The sequence below is a fragment of the Phyllostomus discolor genome, chromosome 2, assembly GCF_004126475.2.
Source record: "Phyllostomus discolor isolate MPI-MPIP mPhyDis1 chromosome 2, mPhyDis1.pri.v3, whole genome shotgun sequence".
Lineage (NCBI taxonomy): Eukaryota > Metazoa > Chordata > Mammalia > Chiroptera > Phyllostomidae > Phyllostomus > Phyllostomus discolor.
This window is the reverse complement of record NC_040904.2, coordinates 175,340,162-175,346,161: the sequence shown is the minus strand read 5'-3', so window position 1 is coordinate 175,346,161 and position 6,000 is coordinate 175,340,162. Positions and strand designations below refer to the sequence as shown.

The 6,000-nt window shown below is 37.8% G+C and overlaps 1 pseudogene; it reads right to left on the bottom strand.

Annotated features, from left to right (window-relative positions):
- Positions 1-307: 307 nt before the first annotated feature.
- Positions 308-1,709, bottom strand: LOC114513812 (annotated as a pseudogene).
- Positions 1,710-6,000: the final 4,291 nt, after the last annotated feature.

The following is a 6,000-nucleotide window of genomic DNA, read 5'->3' as shown; positions in this document are numbered from 1 at the left end:
TTAGTATCACCCAAAGCAAGATTTAATTACACTTCCCAAACAAGGCAATAAATTTGTGAGCATAATTAAAACTATCATAAATAATTAAAGCTAAAATTTTTCTTCCCAATAAATGAATGAAGGAAATTTGTGTTGCTGTGACCTTGATTTAGTCACATGGAATTTTTTAATCACTCATTTTTGATCAAAGAAATATTAAAATCTTTGATGAATTATCCCTGGGTTCTAGTTTATTTTCTTATTTTAATAAGACAGGATACATTATTTCATGCTTTTTTAAAAAAAATGGCATTGCAATCAACAGATATTTGTTAAATGTTTAGTAGCAGAATGTCAAGCACAAGACTTATTACTTAAGTTTTAGCAAACTGTTTTCTAGACTGAATTATTTACACATTGTTGGGAAAATGGCATTTCATAGACGTGGACAAGTGACTTCATAATTTTCCTAGGACCCAATCTTCTCCCATCCCTCAAACAGTCCCTGATGACTTTTTCATTTATTTTCGTGGTAGGCACGGTATACTTTATTAATGGTACACAATAAAAGGTAGGGCTCCCTAAGTCCCTCCCCTCCCTCAAGGGTTCTGGGGTTGAAACTGTCAATGTTGAGGATGAGAAGCTCTTAGTGTGGTTGGTAATAGAGTTGGGAAGAGTCCCAGAAGCTAAGGGTGTCTCTTCCTGCCGTGCTTTTTCTAAAGCTGGTGGTCCAGGGGGCTCCTTTTCCTTGGAGGCCATGTGGACCATAAGGTCTATCACCCTGTTCCTATCGCCAAATTCATTGTCATATGAGAAAATAAGCTTGACAAAGTGGTCATTGAGAGCAATGCCAGCACCAGCATCTAATGTGGAAGAGTGGGAATCACTGTTAAAGTCACAGGAGACAACCTGGTCCTCGGTGTAGTCCATGATGCCCTTTATGTGGTCTTAAAATGCCTGCTTCATCACCTTTTTGATGTCATTATATTTGATAGCTTTCTCTAAACAAGCGATCAGATCCATGGCAAACACATTGGGGGTAGGGACATAGAAGGCCATACCAATGACTTTCTTATTCAGCTCAAGGATGACTTTTCCCATAGCCTTGGCAGCAGCAGTAGAAGCAGAGGTGATGTACAGGGCAGCTCCACGGCTATTGTGGTACAGCTTCCCAGAGGGTCCATCCAGTCTTCTTGGTGGCAGTGGTGGCATAGACTACAGTTATGAGATCCTTCACAATGCTAAAGTTATCACAGATGACCTTGACCAAGGGGGCCAAGCAATTGGTGGTACAGGAAGCATTGCTGACAATCTTAAGGGAGTTGTCATATTTCTCAGAGTTCACACTCATCAGGAACATGGGTCAACTGCAAAAGGGGCAGAGATTATAATCTTTTTGGATCTACCCTTCCAGTGAACTCCAGCCTTCTCCAAGGTAGTGAAGACACCAGTGGGCTTAACATATGTAACACGAGCATCACCCCATTTGATGATGGCAGGGTCTTGCTCCTGGAAGGTGGAGATGAGTTTTACATTGATGACAAGCTTCTAGTCAGCCTTGACTGTGTCAAACTTGTCATGAATGGAATCATACTGGAACATGCAGATCATGTAGTTAAGGTCAATGAAGTGGTCACTGATGGCAACTAATTCTACTCACCAGAGTTAAGAGCAGCCCTGGTGAGCAGGAGCCCAGTATAGACAAATTTAATTACCCCAACCTTCGCCATCATGTCTCAGGTTACAGCTTGTCCTGCACTGCACTGCACTGCACTGCACAAGAAGATGCAGTTGCCTGTTGAACAGGGAGGAGCAGTGAGCCCCGATGGCTAACTAGTTTTCTCCCTCTTGAACATCTTAAATGATATTGTATAGTATGACATTTCTCTACTCTCTTCTGCTTATTTATTCATCCATTTATTCTTTCATTTAATAATTATTGAGAGCACTGTGTTTGACACTATGCAAGACATATGACCTGTTCCTGTATCAAGTGTTTACATGATAATTTTTCACTGATCATTTTAGCAACATGGTAAATGCACTACTTTAGGTAGCTTTACAGCAGTAACAACAACAAACAGCATGTATTTCTTATTAATGTGTTTCATGTAGATAGTTGTGGGTTGGCTGTTGTGACTATGTGTTTTCCCATTCCAGAACCCAGGCTTAAAAAACAGATCTGAAATTCTCCTGGCAGAAGGAAAAGAGCAGGAGCTAATTGGTCAATGGCTTTGAATGGATCTGCTCGAATGTGGTATACAGTTGATTCTCATTATTGATGGTAGTTATATTCTACAAAGTGACCACAAACACTGAATTAGCAAGTACTGAACTATTTCTCTAAGGGGACCTGCAAACCTTTATTCACAGCACTTTAGTCAACCAAAATGCCATTTGAGTTAGATAGTTTTGTTTGTCAAAGCCTTGTATAATAAGCCAGACTCAGCATCCTTGAAAACCTGCCCTTCTGCATGGCCATCTTCTGTATAACACTTAACAGGTATTTAAAAAAATTTCTTGCACATGTTCCTGGTCTGATGAACCTGTTTCACCTGCAAGTTTACTTTTCTGCTGTTTTAGGTTTTGAAACATTTCAACCAGGCAACACTAGCTGAAAAGGGTTTAACATTTTCCCCACTCTGGTTAACATGCTCTTTAACAAGCAGTGCCTAATGGGGGGAAGTATTCCTACAGAAAAATGAGCCAAAAATGTATTCCAAAATCCCTATTTCTTACAGGTAACAGCTCTGTCTCTCTGTCCATAAAAAAAATATGCAGAGATTCAGTGACCCAGAGAAGCTTCTTCTCTAATGCAGAAGTGTAATTGAAGATTTATGAGCTGATAAATTATTGGTGCCCCTAAACTATCAGTAGATTCACCATCCTAAGGTAGCACAGTTACAGAGGTCTGCCTGAGATGAAGGAGAGACTATACATGTTTATGTTATCCCAGGTTATAAGTAGTAGCTAATTTTAGTTGAAATAATACTGTTGGTGAATACCCAGATATGTGGACTTTTGAATGTTTGCCCTGGTAATCTATTCTTAATATAACTGCTGCAATTCTTTTTGACATTTTAATACAAGCCAATAGTAAAGTGAAAACCATTAGGTTTGTAAACAGTTGCTTATACCAGGGATTGTCAAACTATAATCTGTGTGGCAAATCCTGCCTGTGACTTGTTTTGTAAACAAACTTTTATTGGAATACAACCATGCTTTTTTTTGTTTATGGATTGCCTATGACTGCTTTCACACTGCAAAAACAGTGCAGTTACAACAGAGACCATATGGCCCACAAGGTTGAAAATATTTACATTCTGGATCTTCCCAGAAAAGGTCTGTCAACCTTGGCCTTATACCTGTGAAGGAAACATTGAAAAAAAAGATAAATAATAGTGAAATTATGGCACTGACTGGAGTGGCTCAGTGGATTGAGTGCCGGCCTGCAAACCAAAGGGTCACCGGTTGGATTCCCCATTCAGGCACATGCCTGAGTTGCAGGCTGGTCCCCAGTTGGGGGTGTGTGAGAGGCAACCACACATTGATGTTTCTCTCCCTGTCTTTCTTCCTTCCTTTCCCCTCTGTCCAAAAATAAATAAATACAATCTTTAAAAAATCCAATAGTGAAATTATAAATAACAGGTGGAAAAACTAACACCTCTTCACAGAAGTTCTTATATTTCCAGAGCTTCTGCCTAGGTCAATGTGACTGAATGTAAACCAATTACAAAACCGTGCAAGCTGTTCTCCGTATCTATGAGTCTGTTTTCAATTTTGTTTGTTAGTTTATTTTCAGCTGTTAGAGGGGATGGGGGTTGGGCCCAGAAACAACACACTGGGAAGGAGGCTTCAGACCACATCAGGGCATGAACCAACAAGCTCCACAAGCAACAAACCCAAAGGGGGATTTTGGCAGGCACGAGACCCAGTTGGGGTCAGCCTTCCACAGCAGCTCACATGCTGTGGATGGAGTTAATAATCACAGTCAGCCAGTCTGAGGGTCAACACTACCCATGGCTGGACCAACAGCAATCAAGATCCAACTACAATAAGAGTGTTCACAAACCACACAAGGACCATTTCAGGAACACTTATCTCAGGTGATCAGAAAGACTGTGCCACTGAGCCCCACAAGACACTTCCTATGTAAGGCTACTATACCAAGACTAGAAGACATAAAAGACCTACCTAATACAAAGAAACAAATACAGAGAGGCAGCCAAAATGGGGAGACAAGTAATCATACAGCAAATGAAACCAAAGGGGAAATCCCGAAGGGGGGAAAAACTAAATGAAATGGAGGAAAGTCATCTATCAGACACAGAGTTCAAACAATGGTTACAAGGATGTTCAAGGAACTTGGGGGAAGAATAGATGAACTCAGGGGGAACATAAAGAAATAATAAACAAAGAAAAGGACACAGAAACCTTAAAAATGGACAAGTCATAAGTAAAGAATTCAATATCTGAAATGAAGAATACACTGGGAGGAATCAACCACAAGTTAAATGAAGCACAGGATAAAATCAGCAATTTGGAAGATACGGTTGCAGAAAAAAAACCCAATTAGGTCTGTAAAAAGTAAATAAATAAATAAAAATGAAGGATAGTTTAAGAGACATCTGGGACAACGTGAACCATAACAACATTTGCATCATAAGGTTATCAGAAGAAAAAGAGAAAGAGCCCTATCAAAATAATAATGACCAAAAACTTTCTTAACTTGGTGGAAGAAAAAGACAGACAAGTGCAGAAAGCACAAAGAATTCTAAACAAGATGAATCTAAGGAGGCCCACACCAAGAAATATTATAATTAAAATGGCAAAAGTTAAAGACAAAAAGAGAATCTTAAAAGCAGTGAGAGAAAGGCAATTAGTTACCAACAAGGGAGCTCCCATAAGACTGTCAGATAATTTCTCAACAGAAACATTTTAGGTCAGAAAGACTGGCATAAAATATTCAAAGTGATAAAAAGCAAGGACCTACAACCAAGATTACTTTACCCAGCAAGGCTATCATTTAAAACTGAAAGAGAAATAAAGAACTTCCCAGACAAAAACAAGCTAAAGAAATTCATTATCACCAAACCAGTATTACAAGAAGCATTAAAGATATTTATTTCAGAAGAAAGAGAAAAAAAGGAACATAGTTATAAAGAATAAAATGGCAATAAACACATACCTATCAATAATTACTTCAAATGTAAATGGATTAAATGCTCCAATGAAAAGATATAGTGTAACTGAATAGATAAGAAAACAAGACCCATACTCTGTCTACAAGAAACCCATCTCAGAATGAAAGACACATACAGATTCAAAGTAAAGAGTTGGAAAATGATATTTGTGCAAATGGAAAGGAACAAACAAACAAGGCTGAGGTAGCTATACTTATATCACATAAGATAGACTTTAAAACAAAGGCTACAGTAACAAAGAAAGACCTTACATAATGATAAAGAAATTATTCCAACAAGAGAATATAATCCTTGTAAATATTTATGCATCCAACATATGAGCATTTAAATATATAAAGCCAATTTTGATGAGAATAAAAAAAGAAACTGACAGTAATACTCTATCATAGTAGGGGATTTCAACACCCCATTGACATCAATGGATAGATCTTCCAGACACAAAATCACAAAAATCATAAATAAACACTCTAAACTTACACCTAAAGAAACTAGAAAAATAACAACAAAGGTCAAAGTGAGTAGAAGGAAGAGAATAATAAAAATCAGAGAGATAATAAATAAAATAGAGTCTGAAATACCAATACAAAAGATCAATGAAACTAAGAGCCAGTTCTTTGAAAAGATAAACAAAACTGATAAACTTCAACTGGACTCATCAAAAGAGAGAGAGGACCCAAATAAATAAAATCAGAAATAAGAGAGGAGAAGTAACAACTGACACCACAGAAATACAAAAGATCTTTTAAAAATATTACAAACAAATACATGCCAACAAATGAGGCAATCTGAAAGAAATGATAAATTCTTAAAAACATGT